Source organism: Cygnus atratus, chromosome 10 (genome assembly GCF_013377495.2).
Source record: "Cygnus atratus isolate AKBS03 ecotype Queensland, Australia chromosome 10, CAtr_DNAZoo_HiC_assembly, whole genome shotgun sequence".
NCBI classification, from domain to species: domain Eukaryota; kingdom Metazoa; phylum Chordata; class Aves; order Anseriformes; family Anatidae; genus Cygnus; species Cygnus atratus.
Genome location: NC_066371.1, coordinates 4543247 through 4563411, shown reverse-complemented (window position 1 = coordinate 4563411; position 20165 = coordinate 4543247). Strand labels below are relative to the sequence as shown.

At 46.3% G+C, this 20165-nt stretch overlaps 1 protein-coding gene across 16 annotated transcripts in view; it reads right to left on the bottom strand.

Annotated features, from left to right (window-relative positions):
* FOXP1 (forkhead box P1) overlaps nt 1–20165 on the bottom strand; it is a 370718-nt gene that overhangs the window by 302987 nt on the left and 47566 nt on the right. Inside the window, exon 3 of one of the 16 annotated variants that reach the window (XM_050712857.1) lies at nt 16313–16477. The exons of the other annotated variants lie outside the window; for them this stretch is intronic. The gene's annotated coding sequence lies outside the window, so the exon portion shown is untranslated. The remainder of the gene's footprint in view (nt 1–16312; nt 16478–20165) is intronic. 16 annotated transcript variants of the gene reach the window in all.

The following is a 20165-nucleotide window of genomic DNA, read 5'->3' as shown; positions in this document are numbered from 1 at the left end:
AACCCCCCCTTTTCATTTTCTTTAAGGAGAGAGTTACGATTTGAAGTGGACTACACACTAAAGGATAGTTTTGACACGACCATGCTAAGTATCTGTCTTTTACGACTCCTTTGAATACTCTCAGCTGGAACAAGTTAAATGCTTTGTGGTGTCAGGCCTTAAGGTTGTGAGCAGAGGACAATAATTTCAAATCTCTCACTGAGAAATTCAGGGGCTCATGGATTACTTGGGGAAATCTTTGCCCAGATCCAAGAGACAGTATATCCAGTGAAATTATTTCAAACACTTGTTGTTTCTTTTTCACAACATTTTTACCATCAGCCACGCGAATTTTTCAGCAAAAAATGCTGAAGTCAATGATGATGCAATTAAGGCTTTGATTACATGATGACAGCAAATCGATTTTAAAGCAGATTATATCAACAGTTGGGCAAAAGGAGAGGCAGACATTATGGAAATCAACCCCTTAAATATCCTTAAGATTCCATAACCCCAGAGAGCATCTTTAATTCACCCTCTTTTATTCCAGATGGTCTCACACAAAAAAAAAAAAAAAATCACCCTAAGTTATCACATTCTGGTAGCCCATGATAATGCACTTTCTATGACATGATGTTAATATGCGTTAAAAAAAAATAAAAATAAAATCTCCCCCCCAACCCCCAACTGCAACTATTTCCCCACTTAAGTGACATTTGCAACAACACACGTTTTTAGAGAGCCACAGGAGGAAACGTATCACTTACTGCCACGGTCTGCCACTGGACAGGCATCGCAACTGCCTGCTGAAGTCAATCAGAGTTACACGTAAGTATTTAGGAGCAGGATTTGGCTTCAGACACGGCATGAAAGCAGGAATAGGGAACTATTGTGCTGCCTGTTTTCTCACAGCAGATCCCAGCTAGCTTTGGCTATGGATCCAGCACCGCGAGCCAATTTCAAGAAAAAGAGACTTCGACCCTTTCCTTTCTCTCCATTTTTGTAATCTCTCGCAGGCACAACTGCTCCAGCAAGCAGCTCCCCCCGCCCAATATTTGCACTAAACCACTGAAGGACTTTCTATTATAATGCTATCTCATTGATACAAGATTACTCCTGAACCACATCAAACCCCGCAACGCTGTGAAAGGCAAAAACGCTGCCTCAAGAAAGAGGCACAGAGTGGATTATTTTAGTCTCGTTATCTAAACAGCACTTTTAGATTTATGTAAAAAGTAATGCAATGTTACAGTAAGTGTTCCTCCCCTGGGGGCAACTCAGTGTCTATACGGATTAAATGCACACGCATAAACACTTGTGATAGCTAATTATATTCCCGAAAACACCCGATTCTTACCATTTCTTAATCCTACAAAATAAAACCACTTCAACATTTTTTCAGATAATAAACAATTTTATCTAATGTCTTCGAAACTCTTCAGAGATTTGCACCTGAGAAACAAAAAGTGATCAAACTCCTGCCTCTTTTAACTCTATTTTGTAAAAGATGCATACATGCAAAAGCCCTAACAGAATAAAGCACTCGCCACCTCGTCTAGTTGCAAAGAACATGAAAAAGCAACCAGACATTTTTATTCGAATGAAATTACACAAAATTTTTATCTTTTTTTTTTTTTGTTCAGCATGTAAAACCCCACCCTGTAATGAACACAAGCTTAAAGCAATCTCTTCCAATGGACCATTTTACTCATTCTACAATTTCTTACCCAAATTACACAGGTATAATTATTTTGACACTGTAATGAAAAGAAAATGGGATTTGGGCACTGTGGGTTTATCTAATAACACTATTTCTTGCCAGACTTCACAGCACTGACAATCACAAAGAGCCCTGTCCATTCTAATAGGAAATATTTGATTTTACTGTAGGAACATTATTTATTTTCACCAACTTGCTATTATCAGAAAGGATATGATAGCTGAATAATAAAAATGAAATCAAGAAATTCTGGTGTTTCAAGGCTTTATTTTTTTCTGCTCTCACTTTTGACATTTTCTTCCCCTGGAGAGACAAGATAAAGTGCTGTCATAAATGGGTGACTTTTCTTGTCAAATGACAGATTTGATTCTCCATGGCAACCACAAATCAAGGTGCTAGTCTGAATTAAAGCTTCTCTTAAAAGGCGTCTTTATGTTTATAAAATGAATTTAAATTAAATGGGTATTAGGTACAGTTTTTTACCTCAATTTATTTATTGACTAAGGAGCTCTGTACTGCGTGGAGCGTATTTGCATTTTAAGGAAAGACAACATATTGTACTGGCAGATGCACAAACAAAGCAAGTTACAAGGTCATGCTACATATACTAGTTGACAGTACTACGAATGGTATACAGATGGACAGCAAGCAGTTAAGAGGTACTTAAATACTGGAAAAAGCACAAAAATTACCTACAGAGTAACAGATGAAGGAAATCTCTCCTCATTTCATAACACCGCTTTCTTCCACACACAGTTAATAGAGAGTCATGTAATTGTCACAAACAGAATGCCAAAAGGGAAAAAAAATAAAAGAATCAGATGCTTCATCCTGTGCCCTTATGCAATCTTACTATAGAGCATGATATGCTCTTACAAATGGTTGTTACCATGACTTTCACAGATCCAAATTTATCCCAGATTTCTAACTTCAGCTGCTCTAAAAATTCACTTTCTGGAGGTCACAACACATCCGAATTTCTTTATACCTTTAAAAAATAAAAAATAAAAAACCTGAAACCCAGGGAACAGAAATTCCACCGTAAATTCTCAATTTGTTCTTCCCAAAGAGGCAGGAAAAATGGATGCACAGAACGTAAAGACTGAAATTTTTGACGTGTAGGTAAGGTCAAACAGATATTTTTACACGTATGCAGGAGGAAGGAAGCACTCCCAAGAACCCAGGCAGCATTACACAAAATCCCATGCTCCCCCCGGGCACGGACACCCCGCAGCACCCCGGCAGAGGCTCCGGGGCCGTTTCAGCCGCGCCTGCCTCTCACCGGAGTCAAGTGGCTCCACGTTTGCTGCCCTTGTAAGCTCTGCCAAATTTGATTTTAAGCTCCCTGAAGTTAAAGAAGGTTTATACGGTATTAAGGCGAGATCTTCTCGTGCATTTCTCAAGTTATTACACAGCCTTTTATCCAAAATTACAATTTGAAGCAGCGCAGAGAGCTTCCGTTCAGCTCCGCGGGCGGAGATGGGCAGAGGATGTCTTCATCCCGCCGCGGCGTGCCGCCAGCCTTTCTGCTTGGCTTCAGCACAAGGGGCAAAAGGGGCAAAAAAGGGGTGCCAGGAGTTGTAACCCCCCCAGCCTGTCGCTGTGCCGCGGCCCTGGCTGACACCCAGCTGCAGCATCGCCTCCAGCTCCCCCGTCCTGCACAAGCAGCCGTCAGGGCCCCGTGCACGGGCACCTGTGTGCAACTCTGCAACGTCCCGGTCCTGCACGGATGGCTTTTTGACCCAAATACCCCACTTTAGGAATTGGGGAAGAAAGGGGGAATAATGGTCAGGCCTCCTTGCATCAGTGCGTAAACATTCGCTATATAAAAATCAAAGGACACTCCGCTAATGTACTACTGTATAAGTAACAGCCTCATTAAAATATGGCTAATCCGTAACAGAAACGTGCATTTTATGGGGTAAGCAACTGAATTTCTTAGATTTTTATTGCGAGAAAAGAAAAAGGAAACCAGTCTACCTATTTCACTCGTGCTGTAACCCGATCCCAATGTTTACGCATGCCCATCACAGCCCTATATAAATTAAGTCCCAAGAAAGGGTTTGAGAAAATAAAATATGGCTAACTTCAAACAACACCTTCAGCTCAACTCCTGAAAATCCTTGGCACTTCTTGCTACACACTTCTGGACATACTTGAGGTTAAGAGGCAGCCTCCTTGAGGTCCCAGCACTGCGTTTTTAGAAAAATTCCCAAATTCCGCCTCGGCAGCGAGGAGTGCCCAGGGGAAGCACGCTCCCAGGCGGTTGCACAAGCCGGACGCCGGCGTGGGTGCTGGTTAATGCTAGGGGACAGAGGGCGACGTCCACACCTTGTTCTTAAGTTTTCTCTCCGAACAATCAGCAGCGCTAAGGTCCAGCAGCTAGGTGCAGTATTCAGATAATACCGCGCGTCGCTGCAGAGAACAGGGCGGTTTTCCAGGCCTTTAGTGCCAGCTGACAGCAGCGAGTTGCCAAGCCAGCAGGCGAAGGAGAACCGAGCGCTGAAAGAAAAAACTTGCAGCTACTGAAATTGTTATTAAAAGTGTATTTCAGAAACGTATACCCTCGGAGCTTTGTGTCACGGTGCCGGTCGGGACAAGCTGGCAGCCGGGCCGGCAGCTGTTCCCCATTTCAGCTCTAAGTGGGGAGTATGATACACGAGTAAATACAACACAGGCAGCAAAACCCCGCCGCCCGCCCTGGGTTGGGGCTCTCGCCCTCGTTAGGGCTTGTGCTGCACCAGAGCCTCACCGGGCCGTTTTCTGGCATGGAGCAGCTCCAAAGGCAAGCGTGGGGCTGCTGCAGAGGAGCCGAGCTGCCTGAAACACAGCCATGAAAACCTTTTCACCCAGGTCCCGGCCGCCCGTTTGCTGGGGATACACAGCTGTGTCGCACGGATGAGCAAACGCCTGAAACCCAAAGCAGGGAGGCTCATCGTGCTGAGCCACAGCACTCCGTGGGCACTCCTGACCTGGTTTTTGGCAAGCGCCTTAAGCCCCCTCCTTAGCTGCTGCAGAGCAGCACAGCTCACCTTCCCCGGTGCTTCTGATGGGGGGGTTCGTTTTGTTGAGCACAAGCTTGTGCTGGCGATAGCCATAAATTTTGCTCCTTTAATACTATATGTTATCTGACGTTTCCTCTGGGATTTGAGACTGACCACTCTTGACAGAGATGGATAGTTTGCATAAGAGTTATAAAGAGAACAGCAGAGACTTCGGTGTTATTTTAAGCAGGAAAACTATGCAACATACTTTAAAAAGTGAAAAGACAACCAAGGAAATCTTTGGTTGGTAATCACAGTCAGGAAATGCCAGCAAATGTTTTGAGATGCTAGCTGCAAATTTGAAAAATGTTAAAAGCCAGCTTTGCTACCTTTAGCAGTGAACTATAAAGCTAATCATATATATTTTTGGGGTCCTTAACGTGGACCAGATGGAACTACACCACATATAAATAAAAAACATTCTCTAGCTTGTGGGCTGGTTTGAATTTTATTTCATTGGATAAATGTGGAGGACAAAGTTACCAAGTAGGTTTTATTCTGAGTAAACCGTGAAGCAATTAACAGGAGTTCAAAGCTGCATCTTCGTCCATCAGATACCCTACTGGTTTCTAGGCTTCGCACTGGAGTTTTGTAAGAGGAACGGGGACGCTGTCGACCTGAGACCTCGCCACTTCAATGAAGATTTCATGGAAGCGAGCCCAGGTGTAGCACCTGCTGCTGGGTCAGGCTGGGGGGTCCCCAGCTGCACCTTACTGCATCCTACAAGGCATTTTTCTCATCTGACATTTTGTTCGAAAAAAAATGTAAATTAATTTGGGGAAGCTCGGTAACAAGGTATGGAAATAGTAGATGCAAACCTGCAAGGTAAATAAACTAAGGAGAATAATCTCACGTCTCCTTTCAAGTTATAAAATTATTTACTTGTTCTGATTTGAGCAAACATAAAAGAGTACCTCTCCCAGGCTCCAGGCATTGTTACCATCAATTAACTAACAATTCCATAAACAATAAAAGCATTACAAAAACAGCAGCACATCCCCACCTACACATTAGCACCAGTCAGCAAAAAAAAACCAACAAAAAAACTACAAACAACACTTCCTACTCCTTGAATTCCCAAAGGAAACTCCACCCCAGCTACCGCAATCAGAAGTACGGCCTTAACAGAGTGCCTGCAAGGTTAAGTGGCAATTTGAGGTGTTACTTGTAACAAAAGTAAAACAATTTCAGACACCAGGGTGAGCATAAGCCGAGAACTCCTTGCATGCAGACTTTTCCCCAAATGACGACTTTCTGCAGAGATCGTGTTCTCAGCTTCACAATGCTGGAAGGTGAATGGCTTTAGATGAGAAAAAAAAAAAAAAAAAAAGATAATAATAATAATAAAAATCCAACAACCCGTGCATCACCAACCACGCCCCAGGCCGGGGGCCAGCAGCAGCGAAGGCTCGGTGCGCCCGGCGGGGCTGATTTCAGCCCGCGGTGGAGGAGACGGGACGGTGGGAAAAGGGGAGGCCGGCCTCCTTCCTGCCCTCCTCGACTCCCCGCCGCAAGTCCACGCTTGCCTCTTCCCACTGGTTTCTCAATTGTGTTCTCAGGTTTCTGTGGGTCAACACCGCACCGCCTCGGCGCCTGTACAACGCCTATGCAGTCAGCGGAGTCATGCAAGTGTAGCTGCATGTGCCTCGTCTTCTTTTCTGATTCATCATGAACAGGCAGAAGCCATTTTCGCTAGAATGGTGCTCGTCTTCATTCTCAACTTCGGAAAATACCCTTTAAAAAAAATAAATCTGGAGCTTTCTTGTTGCTCCTCAGCTCACCGCACAACGGCCTGAAGATCCCCAAGGAAGGGCACGCCACCACCACCAAGTCATTGCCCCTGCTCTGAAGCTGGGCAGACGCTGAAGTGGGCCAACACCAGCAGCCTTCAGAAATGCAGGCTGATGGGCAGAAATTATGCAAACAGGCCCCGCATCTCGAAAATGGGTGTTTTACAGTACCGAGTCGCTCTCCCGCTGACAGCCAGCCGAGCCCCTTGCTGGTGCTTTTCCTCCCGAGTATCTTTCCTCTGTCAAAGCCAATAACGCTTTGCCCCCAAAAAACAACATTATGGAAAAATTCAGCTGTCCCCTGGGAGTTAGTGCGGTACATTTGGAGAATCGATTCAGTTTATAAAGCTGTGAAATACAAGGGGTTTAATCCTGCTTTAAGTGCAAGTTTCAATACAAACTGAACTTTGAACCCTCTGGGACTTCTTTATACGAGTAAGCAATCCAGATGAGGATCTCCCGCAACGTATATGCGATAATAAAGTAAATACTATAGCAGAGGAGGGCGATTTATAAAGCACCTGTGTAAGAAATAGTTATTTACCTTTGTAACAATCACTTTCTTCTTGGTTTCTGTACCATAAACGCAACTTTCTCCAAACAGCAACTTCTTAAGAGATGTTTGTCAACTTCTGTCATTCACAGATGCACAACAAAGAAAAATGTATATCTTTCTAATGAGATGCACAGCCAAGGACGGTTGTCATCATCACAGCACTGCTGTTGTGACATGTATTTCATTTCATTCAATACATAATGGGAAAGCTGTTTAATCCAGCAGTCCAAGCAACGTCCAAATAAGCATTAATAATGCGGTGGATAACCGATCGTCGCTAGATGGTTTTCAGCGAGATAAAGGTTTTTCCCTCCCCCTTTTCAAAATACCCTCCTGGTTAGACAGCGGCGAGGCAGAAGTCCGGGCTGTCGCCTGCCACCTCGTGCGGCGGGCACACATCTGCAAGCGCCAACCTGCTCGCCGCCGCCGGCCTCGTGCGCCGCAGACTTCAGCGCCGCCTCACCAGATTGCAGCAGCACAGCAGGTGGAGCGGGGGGCTAAGGGAGAAGCAATTAGCATGGATCGTGTTTCCCATTTTTCAAGGTAGATGGCAAACCCTGTTTCACAGACGTGTACAAATTCGCGTACAAAACCCACTGCATAATACAAAGACATCTGTGTTTACCAAAGTAATCATTATTGTTTAATGCATGTTTTTTTACACCATTTAACAAATAACTTGAGCTCTGATGAACATGGTGATTTTCATGATAGACTTAAAAGATAAAAAGTTCATAAGAAATGTCTGGCTGCTAACGTGACCTGAGTGCCAAGACAAGCACCACGGATCAAGGGCACCACTTCGATCCCACGTATTCACACCCCATGCATGCCCAGAGAGCACGGTCCGACAGCGGTCTCATGGCTTGCTCGCTTGCATCCAGAACTTGGAGCCATCCTTCAAGGCTTCCAGCACCAAACTTCCCAAAACAGCATCATTCGGACATTTTTCCTCTTTCCTCTCAGCAAACTGGCACGACCTCAGCAAACACCCCTTGCTCCCTGGGAATTACGTACAGACGCTGCCGCTCCTGCCCGTGCTCCTCGGTGGCGTCTCACTTCTCACCCATCAGCACGTCCCCTTTCCCAAAGCGGCACCTCTGAGACAAAAGCCCTCTGTCCCAGGAGAGGGCAAGTGACATTCAGCAGGACTCCATCAATGGCATGTGGACACACACCATGGGGTGGGCAGCACCATGAGAAACACCAGCAGGAAAACCCCGCCGCTGTGGGACCAGGCAGTCAGGTCTGCACCCATCCCCAGCCCTACAGGGCTCCACACAGCTCCGGTATGGAAAGGAGGCAGAAGGAACAGCCCAGAAGAAAAAAAGCTGGGGCTGAAGCCTTGCCACTACTGCACAGCACCCGTCCCTGCCGCCTCTGACGCTCGGGAGAAGGGCTGCACTGCAGGAGGTGAGACCAGCACAGGCCAAGGTGCCATCCAGCCCCACACCAAACACATCCCAGGGGGACACCCACAAAAGGATGCTGATGTTTGGGGCACAGGAGCTGCAGGCAGGCGAGCGTGGCCGAACACGAGGATGGGGAAGCGCAGAGGAGGCGAGAGCTGAGCCGAGACCCCGCTGCATGTTCAGTGATTATAAGATTAGTGTGTTTTTATTTAAAGTATTATCCGTTAACATCCCGTATTACAAAAGTAGCACAACAGTATCGACAGGCTGTCAATATTAATAGGAGTGTCTAATGTTATATCAATACTAATTTAATTTCTGTTATCTGGAGGCTGCAGGGCCTTTCGGAAGAAACAGAGGAGCAAGAATGAGAAAGCCCAAGCAGGGACATAACAGGAGAACAAACCATTCCTTCAGCTTCTCCATCGTTCAGTGGCACCCTGCTGTTTAACACAATTATCCTTGCTTTTTTTTCTTTTAAGAAAAAACACCACCAACAAAACCATCTTAGATTTTTTTCCAGTATCACCAGAACCTCTACACTAGCTTCCTCTTTTTGGCCAAAAAGCATCTTTGCAGTATTTCTCCTAACCACACGCACCCAAAATCTATAACCTAAATACGTTAGACAACAGCAATTACAGACTGGTTGAATAACTCACCCTTACGAGGTAGTGTTGATTCACAAAGAAGAATTTCTAGACCAGTAAATGACCTGATCTCATACAGGCATACAGGATTGTATGTAGAAATCATGTTCTTCATCTCACATGAAAAATATATTTTGGGGGGGGGGCTGTTAGAGGTGAAACTTCTTGAAGACAAGGTTCGAATAAGCGTTCCTGCGAGTACAGGGTGAGGATGAGGGCTGGTAAGTGCAAGGGGCTGGAGATGAAGAGGGGCGGATGGGGAGAGCCCCCGGTCTGCACGGGCAGGACTGCCGCACCGCCCTGCACTTAGCATCGCTTCTAGCGTACTTCAAAAGGGAGGAAGACAGGTCCACAATGACAAAATGTCAAACCAAACAACATAATTGAGCTAATTATGTAAACATTCATTATTAATAATATTAAAATATCCTGTTTTGCATTTTCTTTTGGTGGCAGAACGAGCAGCATCCAAGAACTCGGCATTATCAGCTAAGAACTGAGTAAAGGAGGAAGGTGCCTGCACTGAAGACACAGTATCGAAGAGGAAGATTTCTCTTGCTTTTAGCACATGACTGATCCTAACTGTACTCGCTACAAAGCATTAAGTGGGAATGCAGGGAAAAATATTCTTCTCCTTAAATACATTTCAAATAAAGTGATTTACGGTTTTCAAACTGTGAAGGAGAGAAGTGGAAAAGAGGAAGGTATTGGGGTAGGAAATTGGCTTCCCTCGCGATACTCCCTGATGTGTGACCGGTTCCTGCGGGCGGGTGAACCCTCCCTCCCCTGTTAATTAGGATGCTGCTTTGCCAGTCCCCAGCTGCCAGGCACGGGGAGCCCCACAGCAACCCACACCCTCATGATATTCATCGCTGTGCTAAACTGGAAAGGGTAACGATACCCAGACCGAGCTTCAACTCCCTTCAAAATACTTCCAAATGCCAGTGATGGGTGGGTGGCAGACCCCAACCCCCCCCCCCGATGCCGGTCCCTATCCCAGTGTATGGTGAAATCCTCCAAACCCCCAAACTAGAACAATGTGAAGCAATGTTTAAAATGGAAGTGGGGAAAAATCAACTTTATATCGCAATTAAGACATTGACTTCTCTCCCCAAGTCTGTCTGAGCACGAAGAGATGCTATGCTGTCCCCACGAGCTCATTTCCAGCTTCACAGAAATTTCCACTCCAACAAAAATCTACCTTCAAACAGATCTTTTTTGCTAAACATGCCATTTCAATCACACAGATTAACGTCAATTGGTGGCTGTGAAGAAGCCGTGTCTGTCAGGTTGTTTCCCAGAAAGACACCAAGAAGAAGAAAGGCAGAGAACGAGGGAAAAGTCTGTGGCCTTGGAAAACCAGAGGACTGCACTGCTGCACAAATCACTTCCAGGCAGCTGGGGCTGGAGCCAGAAAAGTATCTTTGAAAGAAAAAAAGAACCAGTGAGAAAGCAACAAACAAGCAATGCAATGGGAAAAAAAAAAAAAAACGTACCACAGGAAGTTAATCCGAGAGGAATACCATAAATTAGAAAAGGATAAGAATAAAAATTAGGAGTTATTGGACAAGGATTAGCGTAAGAGAGGCAGCTTCCTACCAGGATTGAGCGGCTCGTGCACAGCGCAGCCGAGGAGCTCAGAGGAGGAAGGAAGAACTCAGGAGGCACGGCGATGCCGTTCAGCCTGCAGACTACGAAAACAAATTAAAGGGAGGCTCCTGGGACTGAGCACCCTCCGGGGCAGCCCTGGCCACGTTGAGAAGCATCTGAAGGGATGAGAACAAACCTCCCTAGCCTGGCCACAAAGGTTCGCCTTTCTGTTCTAAAGCTCCGAGCCTGGCTATTTAGACTTACACACGCAACAACATCCCCAGAGGACGTGTTCAATCCCCGTCTTCAGGCTGGGTCTGGGCCACAGCAGCCCTGCTGCGGTGCAGCCCTGCCCAGCCTCCCACCCGCTCCTCGGGGACGGCAGGAGGAGCAGGGCCGGCAGCAGGCAGAGCCGACGGGAGCAGCCGCAGCCACAGCTCATAACCTGCCTAATGACTGCCAGCCACCAGTGATTTGTAGGCATCAAGCAGATTATTATTTTTGAGAGAGCGAAAAGAGAAGAGGGGCACCAGCTTAAGGTGCTGTTGATGAATGAAGATGAAAAGGAGGTTTTAGGGTGAGAAGTGTTTGTCCAGTGTGACCTAAACCGCTCAAACCTCATTTGATAGATGATGGACATTTATTCCCTGCTATGTGTCATTTCGAAGTCTGAGGTTTATATTAAACAAGAAGTCTTCTCCTCCTAAGTTGTTCTTCTCTCTTCCCTGGAGTTTAGCACACAGCACAATACCTAGAAATGCAATCATATTTAGTTTTTATAATAAAGTCATCTGGTCACTAGTAGTACATATTGGAAGACGCCTTTTATTGTTTTTCATTATGTAATTGTGTGCTTCATTGCTTTTCATCTGTTTTTTCTCGTTGTGGGAGGTGGCACAGCCCAGGAAAACCATTTCCCTGGGGACGATGCCGTGAGGGCAGCCCTGCTGTATTCCTGCAGCACATTTTCCTGCCGTGGTGCCTCCCCGCAGACACGTACCAGGCTGACAGCCCACGCTCTGGGCCGAGGCAAACCCTGCTCTTCCACCCACAAGACTCGCCACTACCCAGAGGAGCCGTGCCCAGTACTTAGTTAAAGCAGGTAAGGATGCCACGCACGGCAGCTGCTTTAATCACCGGAGAAAAGGTTTTGGAAGCCCTGCATTTAGGTCAGCTGCCATCCTCCTTCCCACGCGGGCAGCAGCGAGCCGGACAGGCTCAGGGACCACAGCCCGTGACGTGGGCAATGCCACCTGCTGCTACGGCTCCAGGCACGTGCACTCGCACATCCAGGGATCTCAGCCCAAATGAGGAACACCCAATTAAAAGCAAAAGCAGAGGGATGTTGTCCCCCAGCCACTTCTTCTGCTTCCCTTATCGTTCAGCAGGTTTCATCCAGGCAAGACGACAACATTGTATAGGAACTCCTGGGCTAACCACAAAGAAAGCCAAGAGAGCCATGCTGCTAAGAGGATACCTGCATGATGCTGAGGCTACTGGAGAGACTCCTGCAAGAGAAGTGGAAGTGAGAGGCTTACCTGGCACTGAGCCACACGTGAGCAACTGCACCACACGCACTACAGCCTCAAGAGCAGGGCAGGGATATGGTTGGAGCCTGCAGAGCCCTGCACCAGCACGTCACAGGCTGAGAATCAGTGAATAAATCTCGAGGACAAAAGTGCTTCCCCTTTGTACGCCCTGAGAAGTACGTCTTCGCTCTGTATTTCGGTTTGCAGCCTTACGGGAAGCTGATGTTTGGAAATAAATAGCCTGTAATCTGAAGCAGGTTTTCTATGAACAGCTAATGTCACAGTTTTTAATATGAGGGTTCCTCACTACTGGGAGACATGATCATTCAGTTATATACGTTTACATTCCTATATGCTAAAAACAAACACATTATGCCAATAAATTGTTCAACTAAACTACACTCGATGTGATATGTTCCTGCTTAGCATTCACATGAAGCACTGCAGCATTTAACTGCAGGGTAGACTTACTCATTTACCACAACCATTCCTTTAAGCGTGCCCCCAAATTTATTTTCTCAGTGCTTGCTCGCTAAGATTGCTTTCAGTATTGTTTTTTTGGGGAGTTCATTTGACTCAAAATCTCAATTAGAAGAGAACACCACAGCTTCACTGAAACTGCATCTCTCCACCAGGATGCTGATTTTCATCCAGTCCTTGCCCCAACCGAGGCCATCACCTCTTCTCTGTGTCCTGCCCTGGGGAGGCAAACACCCTTGCTCTGAGATGCAGCGGTCTCCTGCCCCCAAAAACACAGACCTCTTGCTGGTGCCCTTCCTCTCCCCACCATCAGCAACAGGCAAATTCCCAGTGAAGCCCAGCTAAGTCCTTGAAGACCCCACAAGAGTGCATCCAAGCTCAGAGCAGGAAGCCTGGAGCTACATTCCATCAAGTCGCTCCATCTCACTACACTTTTAAAGCTTTAAAAAAAATATCAAATTTCTATTGAATTTCTCTCTACACAGCTGCATCTGTAATGAACCCCCATAAAAGTTAAAACTTACATTCAGTAATCATATGCAATTGAAACATCATAAAATGAGAAGTCAAGGAACTGTATGTGGGCTGCAATGACTTGTCTTATTGTATTCATTCCCTTAATAAATATATCTTAAAAATAACCTCACAGTCACACATTTGCAATATAATATAAAAATAACACTGGATTCAAATTATTAAACAGGTAATTTAATAGAACGAGAATTGAAATGTAGGACAGTGTGCAACTTTATGCTATAGGAATGGGATGATTTTAGCCAACATAACTATTTTTCTTTTTTGCATTATCCTTGCATTTATAATACTACAACATCCACATAACCTTGACACTGTAGTCACCTTAGTAACAAACAAGTGTAACGTTCACTTATAATTGAAATCCCAATGGGATATTTGATTCGAGTAAAACAAAAATCAGAGGCCCTACTCCGTTGCTTTTGTCTTAGTCACACGTACACAGGCTGAAAGGATTTAAACACGGGTGTGTTTGTACAGGATTAAACCTACAAAGTTCAACCACTTAGTTTGAATTTGACACAAAATGGAAACAAATACGCCACCTTTCAAAGGCGCCACGCGAAAAAGAGAAGCAAATTATTTAAGTTTTGCATCAACACGGCTTGGCAAATTCGTGCCAGATGAAGGCCAAAACTCAACCCAGGCACACGAGGGCAAGCGGCACCAGGAGAGCGGGCACGGCGAGCGCACCGTGCCAGGACAGCCAGCCCTGACCCTGACGGGGAGCGACTCGTTTCCCCCTCCTACCGCACAGGGGTCCCTCCTGGGGCAGGTTAGGCTCCTGCTCGCAGGCTCAACTCAACAGCTACGTTCCCTTTGAGTTGCAGCGCTCTAAGTGAAAGGGAAAGGACAGAACTCCCAGCAGGGCACAGAAGGAAGAAGGTCTGAACCCCTCCAGGTCAGTTGTTTTTCCTTAACCGTGGCCAGGACCAGACACCTCAAGGTGGAAGAAACATTTTAACACGGGGTTTTATCTCTGGGAGAAGCGTTTTCTGCCTGACCCTGCGCTAGCCTCAACCCAAAGGGAGAGAATTTATATTCCTCCTCTCTTGTACAAATAAATAAAATGAAACTGCTCCATTTAAGGTATCTGCAGCCCAGCTACGCTTTGTCTTCCCACCACTCCAACACCACGCAGCTCGTGCGGCTCAGCAGACCAGCACACCACCTCCAGCACGTTGGGGCAGCACCCTTCCCGCGCGTGGCTCTGTGCCTCCAGCTGGGGACAGCAGCTGCCAGGGCTCCGTGTCCTCATCCTCACGCCCTCCCCAAGCCCCTGACGAGCGTGATTCCATTAACGTCGCCTGGAAAACGACTCACACGGCAAATGAGAGGTGACAAGGAGCCAAGGCGGTAGCACGGGGGCAGAGCAGCCTGAGGATGCCGGAGCCCTGTGCGGGTCTGGTGCCCCGGGGAGGGATGCTGGCCGCAGAGGAGGTCCGGGCACGCCGGGTTCCTCCTGCCAGCGGAAACAAGGGCTTGTCTAAATGCGGCGAGTTACAAGTTTCTGCAACAATGTGCAAGTCTCCAACATGTGGCCGTAACGTAGCTGTTGCCATGGTAAATATTCATGTTTAGTGAAAAGTGTTAAATCTTGTATCATAAGTTAAATCAGCTGCCAAGACACATTTTCACAAGTAGGGGAATTTTTGTCTTTTCAGAATGGAATGTTTTTCAGTTGACATTGATTTTTCCCTAAAATAAGTCCCCCAGAAAGGAAGCCAATCACACGTGAGGCAGTCCAAGATCTGAATTACTCTACTCCTGCTCTGAATCATCAACAAGTGTTGTGTGCTAGTGCGTGTGTGCGTACAAATGCACTGCCGCTTCATAAACCCCATCCTCTTACACAAATGAGCAGTTACACAATTTATTAGGAATATTAAACTAACGGTGCCAGCAGAAATATCACCGATATTTCACGTTTTAGCTGATGAGACTTCAACAACTAACTTTGCTAAATAAGAAGCATCTCAAATGAAATAATTAAGCTTAACCTTCCCTCATCTTTTCACAAATAAAAGACTCAGTCCTGAGCCTGAATACAGTTGTTTATGTAGGTCAAGGACAGAAAGAGTCAAAGGGTATTTACTCGCTTTTATGCTTTTTGTTCAGTATTTCAAAAGAGGACAAATGGTTTTAATACAATTCTAGAAAGAGACAAGTTAGAATTAATGCAAAAATGACTATGAGTCCTTGTTACTTTTATTCTTTTAGAAACTGTTGCAAGGAAATCTCTTATCGGTTCATCATCTGCAAAATCACGTGTACGTGTCCTTCCACCCCTGAACTACTCAAAATTGGCTCGTTCTAGCGTCTTGTGGTTAATTTGTCCATATTTAAAGCAAAATGCATTTCCAGTGGAAGGTTCTTTAGAATAAGGGGGAAAAATAGCTGTCTAGTAATTAGCCCAATTTCATTCACAGCAGTGTAAATAACTCCTCTGATAACAGAGCAACAAAGCAGAACCAGTGCTGAAGTCTGAATAGGAAAGACAAAGCAGTCATCTGCTTTGAGGCTTTGCAACTGAAATAAAAGCACTAACAGCCAGGACCTCTCTGTGCAAGCCCCATGTCAGGGAGAACTTCTCCCACCTCCAGGGAAGACTCAGAGCCCGGGCCAGCCTCGCAGCTCCTGCCGACGTGGCACTGCCCTGCTGCAGTCCGTCACTCCTCGGCCACGCTGGGTTCTCTCCTGTGCCCCATCCACAACGTGGATGTCACCTCGGTTGTGCCTTCTGCAGCGAGGACTTTGCCCAGCGCAGTCAGATTCCTTTATTCTTTCCCTACCTCCGAGTAGCAACAGCTAGAGCCAGTCACATCCTCGTTTCTAAGTTGGGAAACACTTCTGATTCCTCCTCCTCTCTCTAATTATTGCTCCGCAATTGATTTGCCGTGCCCCATGCCAGATTTGCACCTCAGCTCCCCACATCCAGCCCTTACAACCAGAGCTGTCCTCCCTTTTTCTCCACAACAAGCCTCGTGGACATTTTCTAGCAAGCGAGCTACTGCTCGCTATCTCTTACCTCTTTCTCAACGGAAACCAGCTCTACCGAAAGGCTGAAGCATATTTAGCACTCCCAGCTCTCTGCTTGTCTCTTTCTTTTATTTTATACGGTTCGACGTTCTCATTCTGCCTTCTCTCCTCCTTTCTCTACCCCAGCGCTACAAAAAGACATCTTCTGTGACACCTTAAAAAAAGATCACTGAATTAACATGACTTACACTGCACGGTATTTTCAGACCAGCCATTTGCTAATGTCACAAACACAATTAGGAAGTCAGGGAAAGAGCTTACAGGAGCAGATGAAAGCTGCAGAGATAAAACGGAAAGCTTTTACCTGCCAAGCTCTCAGGTTAGGGTTCTAGGTTGCCCTCGGATCTAATAAAGCCATAAAAGAGCCACATTAAGGACACGCACAGTCACATTGCTGTAAATACCAGGCATGGCTTTTTTCATCTGCGCATCAACACAGATCTTTGCTACCACGCTTTGTAGGCTGGTAGCCATAGGTGGTTTAAAATCTTGATATCAAAAAAAGCTCAGAGCATTACTGACAATTAAAAACAGCTTTTACACACGCACAATAACGCTTCTCTTGCTTTAAAAAAAATATAATATGCATATCCATATTACCATCATAATAAGTGCCACAGACTGACATGATATGATTGAGTATAATGGCTCCTTTGGAGCCATTATGGTCGATCAGTAAATAATACACTTTTGAAATTGTCTAACTACATATTTACACTTGTCAACTCTCATACACTTCAGTGACAGAATTTAAAAGAAACACTGTAAAAAAACTCCAAGAACATTAAACCACGAAAACATTACACTGAAGCAGTATTAAGGCTGGAATTAAACCCACAAAAGGCTGGAAATCCCAGGTGAAGGCCAAACCCCCGAGAGCACCGAGGGCAGGGTGCAGGTGAGGGCTCTGCCCGCTGAACCCACGGCGAGAGCCAGCCCACGTGCAGTCGTGCCGCTGTGCAGCTGGACACCATTCTGTGGTACTTAAAAAACAAAACCCAAAAACTCAAAATCCGGGCCTCTCTTTTGTTGCTTCAGACGAAATTCCCAAATAAATCGAGAAGTATTAGTCTTCCCCTCTGTTGGAAAAGCCCCTGTTGAGACGCTGGGAGTTTTGCCTAGCTGAAACACATGGAGAGAAACTTCAGGATTTGACCCCAGAAAAGCATTGTCAAAACAATTTTTAAACAAACATGACAGTGGAACATTAGTGTCCCAAAGATTCACTCCATGTGGAAAAAAAAAAAAAAAAGAAAAAGACAGGAAAGTTAAGATGTTTTTCTCAAGAGCAAAATAATGGGTTTGGCATTGGGTTTTTTAATTCATAATTTTGCCTCTCTCTTTCTCAGCTGTAGCCACTTTTTCTCAAAGCAGTGGTGGCAGCGACTTTATTGGTTCCAGTACAGCTCTGCTGAAAACAATAAGCATAAAGCCCCCGAACGCCGCCTTTCTTTCTGCAGCGGTCACATCCTGCTGCCCCGCAGTCAATGGGATATTGAATGCTTGTGAGACTTCAAGAGCAGCCCCGGTCCCGCGGCGCCTCCTTCGCAACAAAAGGACCCAAAACGCTTCAGACGCTCCACACTGCGATCCCGAACCGTGCTGTTAAAAGCAGTGATGGATATTTTCCTAGAGCAAAGGTCTTCCTTTCATATAGATATCCTTGCTCGGACTTATCTGTTACCTAGCTCGTGAGAACGACATCCATAAAGGCTTGGCGTGGCAGGCTCCCGAAGCCATTTGAAGACACAGCCACCACACCCCTGTCAGAAGGGAGTTATCCCTGGCTTTTATTTTCAACTCTCCCCTCCGCCGGCCGATGACAGAGCAGCCTCCCTGTACGCTCAGCATCTGGGGTTTTACAGCCGCCGTACAGAAATGGGATTTTCTTGACAAACAACTCTGCATTCAGTTTCCTTGTATATCTGAAAGAGAGGATGATCTCTTAAGGCTCTGCTGGGAAGGAGTATTAACGAAGACAAAGAGTATTTCAGGCTATCTCCCTGGGAGCATTACCACGATGACAGGATGATGGCTTCGTCCTACGCAAGTGCTTCACGTCCACGTCCTGGGCCGCAGCAGCTCCTTGGGACACCCCTGCGGGCCTGCCCGGCGGGGCGGCCTCCTGCCCCTTCCTCGAGAGGCCGGGACCTACCATCAGCTGTGAGAGCTCTCCCCAGTCTCCCATTTCCTAAGCCCTCCTTGGAGATGTTTGCTTTCGTCTAAATACTATAAACCACGGTACGAGGAAGACTTAATAAACCCTGTTGCCTTTTCGCGGTGCGCGGCGTCTGTCGGCTCTCACCTTTCCTCGCGGCTCGTGCAAATGTCACAGCCAGAGCAGTTCTTACAGCTCCTCGGGTCGCCCCACAGTGATATACGCTGAGGTAAACAAACTACTGAAGTCTGGGTATTTTTACTTCAGATGGGATGTAAATCAGCGGATGAAAGCTTGGAATAAACTGGCAGCAAGAGGGCAGCTTATTAAAGTATCCTCCCCCAGCTCAGCGTTCCCTCAGTGTAATGTAGCTGACATAACTTCACACTAAGGAAAAGGAAAAGACTAAGAGAGATAAATATTCTTCCAAAGTCAAAGACACTCTTCCTTCAAGATGTCTGGCCAACTCTCGTAGAAAGAGGAAAGCGTTTCCCTGCCAAAGGCAGAAATCCACCTGTAAGAACTTGTGAGGAGACCAAACACCACGCTGGGGGCTCTGGATGGGCACAAGCCTTCAGGGGGACACCCCAATGAGGAGACCAAACACCACGCTGGGGGCTCTGGATGGGCACAAGCTGCACGGGGACACCCCACCACACCAGTGCTCGTGGTATGGAGGTGCTCGGCTCCTACAGTACCACATACAGCACTTCTCAGACAACAGCTGGAGCAAGAGCTTCATCCCAGGGCTCAAATCAGAAAATGGCTGGCCCTGTGCAGAGCTGAAAGCCCCTGGAAAGACAGGTTTTTAAGAGCAGCAGCTCCAGCGCCCACCTAATTGCCCGACCAGTGGGTGCCCCAAACCCACAACCTCCTCACACCATTATCTCCTGGTAGAAAGATGTTACTTGTTCCCACTCTTCCCTCCCTGCCTCTTTATTTAAAGCTTTCTGGCTGCTGGTGAGGAAATGAGTCTGCCTTGCTCTACCTTTCTCTCCATCACCTTGCTGTCTGTGAGGACTGGTGAGAAAACATTTCAGCTGCTCTTACACTTCCACAGCATCCATTTCCTGAGGCCTTTATGGGGAAAAAAAAAAGGCTGTCTCCCATCTCCTGCTGATTATAGCTTTATCAGATAATAGCAAGAAGCAGGAATGATCCTGTAAAGCTGTTACCAATACCCAAAGGTATCTGAACAACAGTGAGGCAGAGATCGTGCTACTTGCATTTACCCACCGACAGGCAAGGCTGGAACACCTACAAGGTACCAAAGCCCGTCTACTAGGTAGCTATCAGTACTTTAATCTGCCATTAGTAGTTTTTGGCTTTTCTGTCTCTGTGTTTGTTTTTTTTATTTTACACTTAAACCTGCTGAAATGTACGGCTGCAGACACAGCAATGGCAAGGAGAAGGAGCCTCCTGGTCCCTCGGAGTGCGTTTTCTCAGTGCTGGCTTGACACACAAAATCTGTTTCCTCAATTATGCCTTCCCTCTTACCTATTTTTGACATGATGGTGTGAAAACATAATAAATGCTCGTCGAAAAAAAAATCAAAGAAGCTGAGAAAGTAGTTCTTCAAATGATACTTAGAAGCCTTGGCTCACCAGTGCTTTAACACCGCGGGGAGAGCCGCTTGCTTGGCCCAGCTCTGCCCGCACGCACGCCTGCCGGCTCTCCCCTGCCC